General features: G+C 41.1%; 1 long non-coding RNA gene across 2 annotated transcripts in view; it reads right to left on the minus strand.

Annotated features, from left to right (window-relative positions):
- Positions 1–3,088: 3,088 nt before the first annotated feature.
- The window catches only part of LOC116632393, a 103,185-nt gene continuing 88,117 nt past the window's right edge, over positions 3,089–18,156 (minus strand). For both annotated transcript variants that reach the window (XR_004299406.1, XR_004299407.1), the window contains one exon: positions 3,089–4,265. This is a non-coding gene — a long non-coding RNA (uncharacterized LOC116632393). The remainder of the gene's footprint in view (positions 4,266–18,156) is intronic.

The raw sequence follows: 18,156 nt of genomic DNA on the forward strand, positions 1-18,156 counted from the left end.
CTTCTGAAATTGTTCCAAAAAATAGAAATGGAAGGAAAACTTCCAAACTCGTTTTATGAGGCCACCATTACCTTGATCCCAAAACCAGACAAAGATCCCATCAAAAAGGAGAATTACAGACCAATATCCTTGATGAACATGGATGCAAAAATTCTCACCAAAATACTAGCCAACAGGATCCAACAGTACATTAAAAGGATTATTCACCACGACCAAGTCGATTTATCCCTGGGCTGCAAGGTTGGTTCAACATCCACAAATCAATCAATGTGATACTATACATTAATAAAAGAAAGAACAAGAAACATATGATCCTCTCAACAGATACAGAAAAAGCATTTGACAAAGTACAGCATCCTTTCTTGATCAAAACTCTTCAGAGTAGAGGGATAGAGGGTACATACCTCAATATCATAAAAGCTGCCTATGAAAAACCCACAGCGAATATCATTCTCAATGGGGAAAACCTGAGAGCTTTCCCCCTAAGGTCAGGAACACGGCAGAGATGTCCATTATCACCCCCGCTATTCAACGTAGTATTAGAAGTCCTAGCCATAGCAATCAGACAACAAAAAGAAACAAAAGACATCCAAATCGGCAAAGAAGAAGTCAAAGTCTCACTCTTTGCAGATGATATGATACTTTATGTGGAGAACACAAAAGACTCCACCCCAAAACTGCTGGAACTCATACAGGAATTCAATAAAGTGGCAGGATATAAAATCAATGCACACAAATCAGTGGCATTCCTATACACCAACAACAAGACAGAAGAAAGAGAAATTAAGGAGTCGATCCCATTTACAATTGCACCCAAAACCATAAGATACCTAGGAATAAATCTAACCAAAGAGGCAAAGGATCTGTACTCAGAAAACTATAAAATACTAATGAAAGAAATTGAGGAAGACACAAAGAAATGGAAAAATGTTCCATGTTCATGTATTGGAAGAACAAATATTGTGAAGATGTCAATGCTACCTAGAGCAATCTACACATTCAATGCAATCCCTATCAAAATACCATCCAGGGGCGCCTGGGTGGCTCAGTCGTTAAGCGTCTGCCTTCAGCTCAGGTCATGATCCCAGGGTCCTGGGATCGAGCCCCGCGTCTGGCTCCCTGCTCTGCGGGAAGCCTGCTTCTCCCTCTCCCACTCCCCCTGCTTGTGTTCCCTCTCTCGCTGTGTTTCTCTGTCAAATAAATAAATAAAATCTTTAAAAAAAAAAAAAAACAAAAAAAAACAACAAAATACCATCCACTTTTTTCAAAGAAACAGAACAAATAATCCTAAAATTTGTATGGAACCAGAAAAGACCCTGAATAGCCAGAGGAATGTTGAAAAAGAAAAGCAAAGCTGGTGGCATCACAATTCTGGACCTCAAGCTCTATTACAAAGCTGTCATCATCAAGACAGTATGGTACTGGCACAAAAACAGACACATAGATCAATGGAACAGAATAGAGAGCCCAGAAATGGACCCTCAACTCTATGGTCAACTCATCTTTGACAAAGCAGGAAAGAATGTCCAATGGAAAAAAGACAGTCTCTTCAACAAATGGTGTTGGGAAAATTGGATAGCCACATGCAGAAGAATGAAACTGGACCATTTCCTTACACCACACACAAAAGTAGACTCATATGGTTGAAAGACCTAAATATGAGACAGGAGTCCATCAAAATCCTAAAGGAGAACATAGGCAGCAACCTCTTTGACCTAAGCCACAGCCACTTCTTCCTAGAAACATCACCAAAGGCAAGGGAAGCAAGGGCAAAAATGAACTATTGAGACCTCATCAAGATAAAAAGCTTTTGCACAGCAAAAGAAACAGTCAACAAAACCAAAAGACAACTGACAGAATGGGAGAAGATATTTGCAAATGACATATCAGATAAAAGGCTAGTCTATATAGAACTTATCAAACTCTATAAAGAACTTATCATTATCTATATAGAACTTACCTATATCTATAAAGAACTTATCTATAAAGACCTTATCAAACTCAACACCCAAAGAATAAATGATCCAATCAAGAAATGGGCAGAAGACATCCAAATGGCCAACAGACATATGAAAAAGTGCTCAACATCACTCAGCATCAGGGAAATCCACAACAAAACCTCAGTGAGATACCACCTCACACCAGTCAGAATGGCTAAAATTAACAAGTCAGGAAATGACAGATGTTGGTGGGGATGCAGAGAAAGGGGAACTCTCCTACACTGTTGGTGGGAATGCAAGCTGGGGCAGCCACTCTGGAAAACAGTATGGAGGTTCCTCAAGAAGCTGAAAATAGAGCTACCATATGATCCAGCAATTGCACTACTGGGTATTTACCCCAAAGATACAAATGTAGGGATCCAAAGGGGTACATGCACCCCGATGTTTATAGCAGCAATGTCCACAATAGCCAAACTGTGGAAAGAGCCAAGATGTCCATCGACAGATGAATGGATAAAGAAGATGTGGTATATATATACAATGGAATATTATACAGCCATCAAAAGGAATGAAATCTTGCCATTTGCAACGACGTGGATGGAACTGGAGGATATTATGCTAAGCGAAATAAGTCAATCAGAGAAAGACATGTATCATATGACCTCACTGATATGAGGAATTCTTAATCTCAGGAAACAAACTAAGGGTTGCTGGAGTGGTGGGGGGTGGGAGGGATGGGGTGGCTGGGTAATAGACATTGGGGAGGTATGTGCTATGGTGAGCGCTGTGAATAGTGCAAGACTGTTGAATCCCAGACCTGTACCTCTGAAACAAATAATACATTATATGTTAAAAAAAAAAAAAAACCTGGATGGGAAGAATGAAGGGGGGAAAATCAGAGGGGGAGACGAACCATGAGAGACTATGGACTTTGAGAAACAAACTGAGGGTTCTGGAGGGGAGGGGGGTGGGGGTATGGGTTAGCCTGGTAATGGGTATTAAAGAGGGCACAAACTGCATGGAGCACTGGGTGTTATATGCAAACAATGAATCATGGAACACTACATCAAAAACTAATGATGTAATGTATGGTGATTAACATAATAAAAAAATGTTGAAAGAAAGGTTTATTATTGAATAAAACATCCAGCCAGAATATGCTGTGCAAAATCAGTCTGCTAAGAAATGGCAAAGATAGCAGGAAATCTTACCATTTTACGTAGCCAAGCAGGCAACTCATTACACACATGTTCTCAAGCTGAACAATAACTGGTCCTCAAGCGAGAGGATTTTACAGCACCCTGTGCCATGCATAAGTTCATCCTAAATGCACCTGGCAATTGGGGTGGCTGTAAGGGTTTGCTAATTAGATTTATCCAAAGGGAAAATAAACTTCTCAGATCTCTGTAACAGGAGACAGTATTGCAACTTAGAGCAATGTACCCACTGAAGTTAGCCTCTTACCCTCTCATGGAAACTAGGAAATAGGAGCACCATATTCCTTGATGGTCATGTTACAGAAATGGCTCCCAGATACTCCTGGGTCTTTAAGGGAATAAGAATCTTGCTGAGCTTTTTAGAAGACTTACATACATTTCTAAAAGACAGAGAAACAATTTACAAATTTTCTCAAGTAAATGCTGTCAGAATAAGGAGAACGAAGTATCTCTGATTTTCAACGGGAGAATTAAGCCTCTGATTTTTAACTGCATTTGACCTTACATAGAGCGCCATGTCTACCACATTGGTCTGCCTAGTCTATTATCCCTTCATAAAGACTCTTTTATTACATATAAAGTAACCATCCTTTTTAATTCCTACCAACACTGAAACTGGTATATAAAATCTCCAAATGTTTTTTCTGACCTATTAACAGTAATTAAAAAAAAAAAAAACAGGCCAAAAAACGTATAGGTTCTCAATATTAAAATTCATCTACGCAATATAAATTACTCCAGATTAATGCTTACATACAAACACAGAACCACAAACTTAACTACAACAATTTGAAAGACCCCAAACATTGAATTTCAAAGGATGAACAATACCTTGTGATGCACTTCAGGAGATTAAAAAGCAAGAAAAAGTTAATTCTCTTTGCAATTTGCAGCTCTAATAAGCTATTAGGTAGACCTGTATCAGCAATAGGTAGCTGAAAAAAAAGATGGGCCTGGAGGTTCCAGGACTGTTCTCTTACTCTGGAAGTACATGCTCCACAGTGGACATAATGCAGTCCTAGCACAGGGGCCTACCTGTATCTCACACAGTGTAGGCCCAGGGTCTCAAACTGACCGGCAAATGCATCTCGGTCCAATCTCAAAATTCCTGAGAAAAGAAAAAAAAAAGCTACTGAGGTAGAAATAAATTTCAAGTTTAGATAGAAGGAGGGATAATATAAGATCATATTTTTATAGAGATCCTCATTAACATCTGGAAAGGAAAGCAGAGACATCCTGAATTGTCAAGGTATTATCATTTAAAGGACAATGCTGAGCATAATAGGAAGCTCACCAAGCTGATTCCTGTCAGTCTGACACTTTGCTGGAGGCATGAAAATGTCAATTCAAATGAGGTTGCAGACTACAAAGTCCTTAAAACGACAGGTAAATTCAGGCACATTGTAGAAAATAATATTATTTGACAATCTTTAGTTTATAAATGGCTCAATAAATCACAGTGACAAAGAAAAAAACCATAGCCTTTAATAAAAATTTAACAGAATATAAGAAATAGTTGACAAACTGATGATTATAATGAAAGAGATTGACACACTTCTGAATAGTAGATTCCAGTAAAAAAAATTTAAATGTCACAGTTATAAAGTATGATCTAAGATTAATATATTAAGATCACTCATCTAACAGAAAATACACCTTCTCCATAAACATATATGAAATACCTGTAAAACTTGCCCACCACAAGATCTCAAAGCAAATCTCAACAAAAAATATGGCATACTCCTGTCAATTTTTACCATTCTAACTGGTGTAAGGTGGTATCGCAATGTGGTTTTGATTTGAATTTCCCTGATGGCTACTGATGATGAACATTCTTTCATGTGTCTGTTAGCCATTTCTATGTCTTCTTCAGAGAAGTGTCTGTTCATGTCTTCTGCCCATTTTTTGATTTATTTGTTTTCTGAGTGTTGAGTTTGAGAAGTTCTTTATAGATCTCAGATATCAGCCCTTTGTCTGTAGTGTCATTTACAAATATCTTCTCCCATTCTATGGGTTACTTCTTTGTTTTGTTGACTATTTCCTTTGCTGTGCAAAAGGCTTTTATCTTGAAGAAGTCCCAAAAGTTCATTTTTGCTTTTGTTTCACTAGCTTTTGGAGATGTATCTTGAAAGAAGTTGCTGTGGCCGATGTCAAAGAGGTTACTGCCTATGTTCTCCTCTAGGATTTTGATGGATTCCTGTCTCACATTGAGGTCTTCCATCCATTTTTAGTTTATCTTTGTGTATGGTGTTAGAGAATGGTCAAGTTTCATTCTTCTGCATGTGGCTGTCCAATTTTCCCAGCACCATTTATTGAAGAGACTGTCTTTTTTCCATTGCGTATTTTTTCCTGCTTTGTTGAAGATTATTTGACCATAGAGTTGAGGGTCCATATCTGGGCTCTCTATTCTGTTCCATTGGTCTATATGTCTGTTTTTGTGCCAGTACCATGCTGTCTTGGTGATCACTGCTTTGTAATATAGCTTGAAATCAGGCAACGTGATGCCCCCAGTTTTGTGTTTCTTTTTCAACATTTCCTTGGTGATTCGAGGTCATTTGTGGAACATAAGGAATAGCATGGAGGACATTAGGAGAAGGAAGGGAAAAATGAAGGGGGAAATCGGAGGGGAGATGAACCATGAGAGACTACGGACTCCAAGAAACAAACTGAGGGTTTTAGAGGGGAGGGGGTGGGGGGATGGGTTAGCCCGGTGATGGGTATTAAGGAAAGCATGTATTGCATGGAGCACTGGGTGTTATACAAGAACAATGAATCATGGGACACTACATCACAAACTAATGATGTACTGTATGGTGACTAACATAACAAAATTAAATTAAATTAAAAAAATATATGGCACAGTATTAAAATCATCTTCTTTGGGGCACCTGGGTGCTCAGCGGATTAAATGTCTGCCTTTGGCTCAGGTCATGATGCCAGGGTCCTGGGATCAAGCCCCAAGTTGGGCTCCCTGCTCAGTGGGGAGTCTGCTTCTCCCTCTGCCCCTCCCCCTGCTTGTGCTCTCTCTCTCTAATTATAAATAAAATCTTTAAAAAAATCTTCTTTGACCACAATGCAACAAAATGAGAACAAGAACCCCCCAACTTGATTTTTTTATAGTTCCACTCAGTACAATTCATTGTTCAAAGAAAAAAAATCTCAATGAAAATAAAATAGGCCTCTGTCAAAGTTGATTAAAAAAAACCGAAAAGGAGTGCCTGGGTCACTGACTCGGTTAAGCAGTTAAGCATCTGACTCTTGATTTCAGCTCAGGTCATGATCTCAGGGTTGTGAGCTCAGGCCCTGCATCAGGCTCTACACTGTGCATGGAGCCTGCTTGAGATTCTCTTTCTCCCTCTGTCCCTCCCCGCTCTTTAAAAAAGAAAACACAGACAAAATACAAATCAAACAAAATGAAAATAGAAAACTGGCTAGAGATAAAGCAAATTAAAAGATAATAAAGATATAATTGTTGGGCCACACTCATGGGATTTCCACAGGTGAAATCTGAAATTGGCCCCTGTGCATGCAAGGCAAGGAGAGACCAAAGACCAGGCCACTCCAGGTTGCTAGACGGCAGTTTTAATAAGCAAGGGGACTTACATTTAAGGCTTGGCTTGGGCGGCCACAAGATGAATAAATCTCCACACCCATGTATCAGAACCTTAAAAGTTTATATATAGAGGCCATCACTGGGTTCAGTCACATATACCATCAGAATAGTCTCAACAACACATTGCTCTCTCAATGCTGCACCCTTGAAACTGGGTCCTACCTGGGGAACAACAAGCAGAATATACATCCCAAAGACAAGGAAATGAGGAAGGGCAAGGAGGCTGAGATTGTCCAGGCCCACCTCACAGGTCAACTGGCAGTCATGTCCTCTTGATGACCTACCCCAACATTCTATATTTTGTAAGCAGCTCTTATTTCACATGCCCCCTTCTTCCACAGTGGGTCCTCAGCAGTTAATAAGAGGTTTTATTAGCATGGAGGTGGCTTGTTTGGTGACTGTCTGTACATGATACCATGATCTACATGATACCACAGCAGGAAGAGAGGAAGTTCTAAGAGAAAATACAGATTAAAATAATGATTCCCAATATAAGTGACAATATTTTCTACCAAGAGCCCCATGATCCAAACCATTTATTAAGTCCTTTAAGCTGGCGGGAGGAGGAGAGTCGGATTACTCATGTGTCTTCATGTGATTTAATAAAATGATGTATTAGCAGACTCTTTTGAGCCTACAGCTCAAATATACATAAGCCAGGGTAAGCCATATGAACCCATCCCAAATCTCAACATTGCCAACTATGGCTTCAGTGGTGGTACTTTTAGGACCTTCCCAGTCACCAGTCTGATGGGCTGCCTTGTGTAATCTGACAGAAAAAGTATGAACAATATACTACTTTGTCTGGAAAATGATATAGGTACCTCCTTGTGAGGCACTCATAATATCCAAACCCATTCTATTTTAGAAAACAGATTTTCTTATTAAAGACATTTCAGTGTTTCCTAAAGATAAGCTTTGCTTGCTGTCATTTCAGGCTTGCTAGGTTAATGTAGTAAGTGCTTCCTTGAGCACTATAGTGTCCTCCAGGCCAATGGAGGGGTCAAATACAGCAGCCAAACAATCATACCAGTGGAAAACAAAATGTGGCCATCTAGCCTTGGCAAGACAGAGGTTCACAATTTTTGATATGGTGGGGTGGATTCCCCCCTATGCGCAGGGAAAACCCGGAGTGCAGTGGCCCCACCACCCAGGTGGAAGGCATGGATGTGAGTCCTATAACCCATTGTATTCCATTTGATGTGCACCAGTAAATACCTGGGCAGCACTATCAGTCAGTGCCACACCAGTTGCTACCCTTTAATGTGACAGACTGACCACAAGGCCATCCATATCCATCCCATCTCTCTAGTGCAATTGGGCTGGTTCTATTTAGAGTCATTTTTCTGCTCTCAACATAGTGGTGCCCAGGTACTCAAACGTCCATAACCTGGGGTGAGCAACATGAATCTATTCCAAATCTGAGCAACAGCCATCCATGGCGTTGATGATGTATTTTTAGGACCCTTTTGATAAGCAGTTTGATGCGCAGCCTGTGTAGTTTGACAAAATATATATATATATATATATGTCCAGTGTTATTGATAAAGTGTGCCACAGGCTTTGTTTCTGGATCAGTATTAGTAATATCTGATGAATTACGAGTACTAATCCTAGCTTGTCCTTCTTTAATGTACTGCTTTAAGGCCTTCCAATCCCCCCCGCCCCAATGGAGTGCTAACATCCCCATGGAAATCTTCATGAACTGGAGGGGGACAGTGGCTGACATACACAACATACACACAACAGCTGGATTGATTTGACAGACATATAAATAAGCCCATTGTAGAAAGGTATTTCCATCAAGTGCCCATCCTATCACCAGAAGTAATAGAAGTAACAGAAGTCTAAGGTCAAAAAAGATCTATTTAGTAGAAACTTGTATAGGAAGGTCTTCCCCTTGCATAAGAATTACACTGGTAGTGTGATCCTTAGATGTTACTGTGGCTGCAGCTTTAGCAATAGGACCTGATTGTGCATACATCTTGGCCAGGGAGAGGCGGCACTATCACTTGTGAACAGATGAATTAGGGCTGGGATATACCAGACCAGGATTCCCATCTCTTCCTCTCTTACAAGGGTGTGTATTCCAATTCAAGTACAGTGAGTGTCAACAGGTTTGGCTTATAGCAAGAAAGCAAGTTCCCAAAGTAGGTAAATAATTCCCCTTCCCCCAATAGGATAAGATAACTCCTCTATAATGGTGGGATATTCCATTGCAAATTCCAGCCTTACAGATCATTATCTTTGAAATGTGACCCCTGATCATTGTCTATTCAACCAGAGTATCTGTAGATGTTACTCAGCTTCTCTAATCCCCTAATGGATGGTGACTGGGGAGAATTTGGTTGGGTCAGATATAGGATCCACACAAACTAAGACAAATCTAGAACACTCAGAGGGAAGGGGCCAATGTAATCAATTTGACAATCCTTCACCTGATGGGAAATGCAGTGGATGTTAGGAGACTCCTTCATAGTTAGCTTAGGCATTTTTTAGAATATGCCAGAAAGGTAATTATTCCATTCACCATGTCACTGTATTCCAGGGGCAATCTGGCATCCTTGGTAATGCCATCCCATTTGGATACTACAGTGCCTACAGCTCAAATATCCATAAGCCAGGGTAAGCCACATGAACCCATCCCAAATCTGAACATTGACAACTATGGCTTCAATGGTGGTACTTTTAGGACCTTTCCAGCCACCAGTCTGATGGGCTGCCTTGTGTAATTTGACAGAAAAAGTGACCATGACAGAAAAAGTGATCATGAAACTTAGCCTATGGCACACACCATTAGTAAAATCAGATGAAGAATAGAGTACTATTCCTAGTTTTCCCTTCCTTAATACACTACCTTTAAAGCCTTCCAATCCCCTCTCTGGAGTGGTGATACCCACCAGGGCAATCCTGACAAGCTAGAAAGGAGCAGGTGCCCACAGTTGGATTGATTCCTTTGCCAGGTATACAAGTGGGCCCATCCTGTGACCTGAACCCAAAGACTATCCAAAGTCTAAGGTTGAAGAGCCATATTTTGTAGGAACTTGACCTGTGGTCTGATCCTTCTATATTAACATGGCTGCAGCTTTAGAAATTCGACCTGGTTATATATACATACGTGTCAGCTAGGAGAAGCAGGATGGTCAGCTGGGAAGAGATGGACTGGGGGCAGGATATGCCAAATCAGGATTTCCATCTTTTTCTTTCACTGCTGTGTGTTCCATTCCAAATAGGAGTTTCAACAGGTTTGGCTTGCAGGATGAATGGGATTCCAGCGGAACTTAAGTACTTCCTCCTCATGGAGGCGTGGGGGTGGTGGTGCAAAGTAACTCTCCCACCCCAATGGGACATTTATCACACATGCCAGTAGAATATACTTTTCCCAGGTGTGATGGGGCTTGGTGTTCTCAGAAGCATAGCATGTTGACCACAAAGTCGGGGCAATGGCAGTCTCCCACAACTTAGATACGTTTACAGTGTTGAACGTCTCATCAAGGGTCCCCAGCCAGGAAGATAGCGCAACAGGCCCTACCAGTTGATCATTCAAATGTTGTGAAGCCTGGAACAGTACTTTTGTCCAAGCATCCAAAGTGGTTTCACCTGTTAGTAATTTAATCTTTGCTTTAGTATTCCATTTTTCCTTTCTACCAACAATACTCCTTGCAAGTCACAGGGGAGAGAGAACGTGCATTTCATGTGCTATTCTCTCACCCAGTTTTCTACATTGTGACCTATGAAATATGACCTCTGACCACCTTCTATTCCACAAGGGTATCCATATTACTCAGCTTCTCCAATCTCCAAATAGTGGCAGCCTGGTTGCACAGCCATGGGGGAAAGCTTGGGTTAGGCTAGACATGGTATCCGCACAAACCAAGTCATATTTAGAAACTTTACTCAGAAGAGGTTGGCAATATCCTCTAACTGCCGATTTCCAGTTGGGAACTCCTATGGATGGCCCCAGACTCCTTTGGCAGTTGCTTCAGGCATTATTTAGAAAACCTAGGACATGCCTTTATTACATTAGCCAAGTTGTTTTATTTCAAGAGCAGTTGGCATCTTTGGCAAAACAACCCAGCACCTAAGTGCTACAGTGGCTCTTCTTCCCATGTGCCGAGTCTGCTGTATATACTCAAGAGCCAGTTGCTAGAGCTAAGCCATCAGCTTCTTCATTGCCAGAGGTTGTTGGGACCTTACAAAGCAGGGGTAGATAATAGTGGGACTTGCCTCAGGCTCTTGCAGGTATTCTCAAATGTTTCTCTACATATCCAGACCCCATAAGGGCTTATTCATTATGATTTTTCCCTCCAGTTCCCACTCTCCAAGCCATAGGGTTAATCCCTGTAGCACAACCCAGTTGTCAGTGCTAAGTCTTAACAGCCAGGATTGTGAGTAATCACCAACCCGCTCTTAATTCACCCATGCTCTGGGGAAGTTCATTCCTCTTCCATCCAGATAGTGTCTGTGCTGAGCTAACAACTGCAGTCCATGGGCTTGGGTTGTCTTGATTAGAACCATCTATATACCACTCATCATCAGGAATTCTTCCCCATTCTCCCTATAGGTCACCATAGGAATAGGGGTGGGAAGACCTACACACTTTGTAGGGTCTAGTAGCACCCCTATTTCTAGAGATGCTGAACTGAAGGACTGGGTGTTCTTCTATTGCCAACAGGCAGGTCACTCAAAAAAGAGGAGTTTGGGCCATGGCAGAGGTGATTGATGGAACAGGTTTTCAACCCAAGCTTTAAAAGAAGGAAGGTTCTTACCACAATATGCTGTTACTTCATGAGAGATCTACCTGGAGTAGTGCTATGTACACTGCTAGGAGCTGTTGCTCTATAGAGGGTATACCAGGTTTCTGGCACATTCCCCAGCTGAGACCAAAAATCCTACAATTATGCTCTCCTGTCATTGCTGCCACAGAGCCCAACCCATACCTTTAGGAATCACAGAGGTATCAAATACCAATGGAATCCCTGCTTGAGAGATGCCTATAACTTTAATCTGCTTCACTAGTACTTTTATCTTCTCAAAGGCAGCTTGCTACTCTGATCCCCAGTCCCTTATTTGCCCTTTCTTTAGCAGGCAGTCTAAGGGATGGAGGTACTGTGCCCAGTAGGGAATGTTAGTCCCCCAAACACCCACTAAGGTTTGTATCAGTTTTATGTTCTTAGGAGTTGGATAGGCTAGCATTTTATCAATCATAGCTTCTAAAATGGTATGTATCTCACCCGACCAAATGACTCTCAAAGACCTTAGGGAAGTACCTGGGCCTTGAATATTCTGTGGGTTTTCTATGTGTCTTGTTTTTCACACAGAAACTACAGAATATCCTATAAACAGAGGCAGTCTTCACAGGTTAATTTATAATCAATGCAATGGGCCATTGTACTAATATGGGGAAACAGTACAGGGATAGATCTTACATTACCATTCCATGACTTATTAAGGGGCTATGCAGATCGAGTTGAGGAAGCATTTCAAAAGCCCATTGTTTTTCCTCTCTCATGAAGCCAAGTTAAGTTTGTGATTCAGCAGTCCAGGAATCACTGAAAAATATCATTTGCTCAGTCTAGTATATAGCATGGTACACCCCTAGGATGGTGGCCACGTTGGGCACAGCCACGTGGATGGGGGCACTACCTTGCTCAGTTCTCAGTAGCCCATCATCATGTACCATTACCTCTCTAGTGCTACTGGGCATACCGACTGTTAAAAGCACTATAGTCCATATAATACCCCCCACTCAATGTGGTTCTTAAATATGTTCTTTTTATGTTCTGAGGTAACTTGTATTATAGAACAGTTTTTGTTGTTTTAGTTTTTGTGTTTTTTTTGTCAGGGTAATCAACTTATGGGTTACTACTTTGGATTCTGTGGTTGGATTAATCTTACCTGGAGGCAGAATTCACAGAGATTTGTACAGCGGATTTTGTAGGTTACCTATGCCCAATATGCTGCCTGGCATTGGAAAAAAAAAAAAAAAACCCTCATTCTTATAGGTGCAGACTCCCAATTTGCACTGTCAAAAGGACCTTCCCGATCCTAACAGTATGTCCTCCATAACCACTGATGGCATTGAGGGGGCCAGAAGATTTCTGAGGGTTAGCAAGTATTAGAGTACATTCAGCTACAGCATCAAACAAAGCCTTCCCTTTTATTTTTCAAAGAGCAGCTAAGAGCTCAAAAGGCCCTCACCTGGAATCAATCTTGGCTTTTATCCTCTATTTGGGGTTTGGGAATTGCCCACCATGGATGGGACTGTATCCCTGAGGATCTGCTTGAGCAGACAGATCATCAGGGATGGTAGATGCAGTCCCAGCATAATGAGGTCAAACCACATTGGTTTCTGGGCTACCTTTATTGGACCCTTACAGCTGGTTGAGGTAGCCTTTGGCTTTTTGAGCTCCTGTTCTGTCTGAAGTCTTTCAAGTAGCCCATACTCATTGTTGGCATCTGTCCGCTTTCCTTCCAACAGCAATTCATCGCCTGACATCCTAGGTCTCATGATTAGGCTCAGGCTGGATATCAGCATCCCACACCAGGTGCCTGGAATATACTAGCTTTCATTCCTGCAGCCAGTGTGCCCCAACCCGAGCCTTCGAAGACAGGAACATAGAGGGCTGGTCACCTTCCCAACTCCTTCAGAAGAATTTATATTCCCTCCTCTACAGACTTCTACTGTCGCATGTCCAGGGAGAGCCCCCTCATTGGTTTAACAATGCCTGCAGAAAAGAGTAATTCAATCTTCAAGGAAGTGAGTTCCTTAAACACCCCTGTAACACTAGGAAGGTGCTGCTGAAGGCAAGAGTGTGTGCACTGTCAAAAGGACCTTCCTGATCCTAACAGTATGTCCTCCATAACCACTGATGGCATCGAGGGGGCCAGAAGATTTCTGAGGGTTACCATGTAGAGTACATTCAGCTACAGCATCAAACAAAGCCCTCACTTTTATTCTGTAAGAGCAGCTAAGAGCTCAAAAGGCCTGGAATCAATCTTGGCTTTTACCCTCTTTTATCCTTTATTTGGGGTTTGGGAATTGCCCACCATGGATGGGACTGTACCCCCTGTGGATTTGGTCACATATTCCATCCAGGTGTTCTCAGTACAATGTAACTCTCATGGCTACGTGCTTGAAACTGGCTCCTGCTGTGCTAACAGTGGGCCGAACAGACCTCCCAAGGATGTGGGGAGAATGTTGGCCTGGGTCCAGATCACAGGTCAACCAGCGGTCATGTTCTCTAGATGACCTCCTCCAGCAACACTCAGCTATACTCTAATCAAGACAATGACCAAGATTAAATGGTTCAATTACTTAAAAATTACGGAAAGCCAACATTGGTGCAAAAGAAATAGAAAATTTAAGTAACTAATAAGTTCAAAGATATTGAAATAATAATTGGAACCCTTCCTCCCAAAAACATTCGCAGTAACTATTCCCAAATATTCAATATCAATTTTAGGCTTTCTAATTTAAGCTAAACAAATATTGCCATTTTCCTTAGCCTCAATTGTGGAGTTGGGAGCAGTGAGTATACAAACAAATTATCTTACAAATATAATTGTTTCTAACTTTAAAAAAATGATGACCTTTTTTCAACGGAGTTGAGTTTATCCATGACCAGGAGTATCTCCATAACAAGTATAGACAGACTTAGTCAAATCTCCTTGAGCTCAGAGATAAATCTCCAACAATCTATAAAAATCAATGTGTACACTATTAAAGGGAAAGAATCAAATGTAATAAAACTGAGTTACAATGAGTTGATACATATAACTGAACACTAGCACAAGCCAATATTCCTTTGAAGAAAAAAACACCTCACACTCTGAACAATGACTTACAAATGGACTTTGGAAATGACACCCAGTCCCCTTCTTATTCCTGAAGCCTCGAAGGTCCGAAGCCGCCTGTATCCTATTTTCTAACCCATTTTCTAACCCATAACTGTTAACAAGGACCACAATTATTCTACTAGGAGATGCATCTGCCCAAACCAATGGACACATATGATGGGTAAGTATACCTCTCCTAAGCTATTCCTTCAAGCAGTATTTTTCCAAGTCCAGTGCCCACACCAGCAGCAATAGCCGCAGCATCCCCTGGGAAGTTGTTCGAAATGGAAATTCCAGGGCTCCACTATGGATCTACTAAATCAGAAACTCTGGGCTTTCAAGTCTTCCAGGTGATTCTGATACACACTCAAGTTTGAGAATCACTGGCCTCAAGATCTCGTCCAAGAAGCAGTGACTGTAATCTATTAAGGTATTTGTGCAGATGGCCAAACAATATTGTTTTCTTCAATGGCCTGAATTTACCCATCACTTAAGGAATTTGTAGGCTGCAGCCTCATTTGAGTTACATTTTCCATGGCTCCAGCAACCTGTCAGACTGCTAGCATGCAGTGTGTTGAGCTTCCCATAATGCGCAGCAATTGTCCTCCAAATATTAATACCCTGACATTTCAGAATACCCGTGCTCTCCTTCTCCAGATATTAAAATCCAAATGCCCAGGTCTCATTGCCAGCTATTCTGACTCAACAGATCTGGAATAAGGCCTTGAAATCAGCATTGTTAGGCCTCCCACAGCGAGTGCAGACACGCACACACACACCTCCTCCCAATATAAAGGCAGGGTTGAATACCACTACCCTTTAAAACCATTGCTAGATAAAGGTTAAAGAATTCAAATAAATCTTCAGGTGGTGATCTATGTGAGGAAGATTTAAACATTTTGGATGCTAAGTGCCCATGCTGTTCTGCACCATGCCCCATCTCCTCTTTGTCTTCCAGGACTAATTAGATAGGGACAAAAAGGGGAGAATGGCAATAATTAGGAGTGGGAAGCTCCAAACAACCATGTCTCAATTTTGTATCTCTTGCAGATGAGTTTACACTCCAGGGGAAGGATCAAACATGAGTCATTACTGAGGATCAAAGTGTTGGTTGGCATAGGGACTCTTGAAGAGTGGGGACCACATACAGAAAAACATGTTACCAGAAGACTTTCAGTTGAGGCTTGTGCTGTCTGTTCCTTGCATGACAACATTCTCTGCTGCTGAGAGCAGCCCACACTGAGGATTGCCGCCAGGAATCCTTCTAAATTTGAAGGGAGAGAGTTTCATCTTGTCAAATGCTATGAAGTCTCCATAGGGAAGGACCTTCTCAACATAGAAATCTGACCTTAGCCCCTTCCCTCTCACCAGAAGACATACTTGCCCACTGGGGTGGCAGCATCTGTACCGTGGGATCACACAGTGCCACATCACTGTCGGCAGTCACGGTCATGTTCAGAAATCATCTGGAAATGCATTTTGCCAATGCTTTTGTTCTGCTCAGTCCCAGACTCTAGATACAACTATATTTACCAGGGAAATAACAAAAAGCATGCTCCCATTTCCTATCACTGCTGCCCCCCATCACCATCTTTATATCTACCACCACCACTGCTTGCTAACTTCTGAAAACTCATAGCCCTGACAAAATAATATTAAAATTAACATATATAAGTGTACATGGCTTCATCTATATGCTTTGGGGGGGTGGCTAATACACTTCACACACTGAAAAGATTTTTATTGAAACTTGTTATGGACTGAATTGTGTTACCCACAGAAATTCCTATCTTGCAGTCCTAATCCCCAGTCCTTCAGAATGTGACTATTTTTGGAGAAAGGGTCCTTAAAGAGGTCATTAGGGTTGAATGAGATAATTACAGTGGACACTAACCCAATATGACTTTTATCCTTACAGAAAGTGGAAATTAGGACACAGATACACACAAAGCAACTCCAGGAAGATAAAGAGAGGAGAGGATGGCCAAGGGGAGAAGTCTCAGAAGAAACCAACCCCGTGGACACTTTATAGTCAGCCTTCTAACATCAAGGAACTGAGAGAAAATGATTTCTGTATTTAAGCCACCCAATCTGCGCTACTTTGTTAATGACAGCCCTAGGGGACTAGTACACTGCCTTTCCATGACACACATTTTCTCACACCTGGGAATCACCCTCTCTTTCCTAAACATTCACTCCTCTCTCACAATGAGGATCTGATTCGACCAGCACGCAAAATAGCATTTTTCTTTTACAAATGTTTTTCTCTCACCTAGGAGAGAAAAAATATTTCTCTGTATTCTCACAAATTCTTGCATCTAGGATGTGAAAGAAGAAGAGGAAGAGAGAAAAATAAATATATTTGAATAAGAGAAAAAAAATTGTAATGCAGAGTGAAGGGAGCAAGAAGGAAGGAAGCTGAGAGTTGCAAGAGGAAGGAAAGCAAACATAAAACAGTCTAATAAGTAAGCACAAGGATCAAATGATTCAAGATTATAATAGGAGATCTCATGGTAGACGTGAGGTGAAGAAAGCCTTCTTTAGATACCAATTACTGGGCTGACTATGCTAAGTATATTCATGAAATAAGATCAATATCAACAAAAATAAATAGTTTTTTGAGCATCCACAATGGGGAAGGTACTATCAGTATACTCTATCAGAAAGAAATCTTTTCATAAAGAAAGAGGATGTTCTGAAAGAAGACCAGGAAAGAGCTCTAAAAGGAAAGGAGAATGAGAAAGAGCCAACATGGCGCTTCCCAACAGGCTTTAGGTCACACACCTGGCCCCAACCATATGTCGCAGCTTGAAGCTGTATGAGTGATGACCCTGTTGTGATGACATCATCACCCCGTGTAAGGAAGGCCTTTTCATTAAGCACCTGTCCCTTCAAATCAGCAAACACTCACAACCACTTCTCACAGATAGAAGTCACCTTAATCTGACCCATTAGAGCCTCTAGAGTTTTCTAACCTCAAACCGCAGGAGAAAGGCAAGGTCAGATAATGGGGACCAGGAGAGGCAGAGTGTGAATGAAAAGTTATCAAACTGAGGTTTCCATCTCTTCCTCATCTTCAGATGAAATATTTCCCAAGAGTTTGAGTCCAAATAGGTGACAAAATATCATTCATATTTCTTCTATCTAGATCTTCTCAGCTTTTGAATTTATGAGAAATAGAAATAATGTTTTCAAAACCAAGAAGCTTCTTAGTGTACATTTACTAACAGGATATTACTAACAGTATTATTGCAATAATCAGATCTTATTCTTACAAAAACAGAACAGCCACAGGAGTGACTATTTAGCCATTCAGACACAATTACTTTCTAAGCATTCCATATTTAAGAATTACATGTCACTGTTCTCCCCAGGTTTGACAGAAAGAAAACTTGGTAAGTTACAACAGAGCTAGACATAGATTTTTTTTTTCCTCATTTTTCCTCTAAATTTCTTCTTTTTTTTCAATTACATCTGTTGGCTAGTCATCAGAAATTGACTTCAGCTCTTCTTGTAATGTGATTCAAAAGACTTACTCAAATGGGTT

Source organism: Phoca vitulina, unplaced genomic scaffold (genome assembly GCF_004348235.1).
Source record: "Phoca vitulina isolate PV1807 unplaced genomic scaffold, GSC_HSeal_1.0 scaffold6, whole genome shotgun sequence".
Taxonomy (NCBI): Eukaryota; Metazoa; Chordata; class Mammalia; order Carnivora; family Phocidae; genus Phoca; species Phoca vitulina.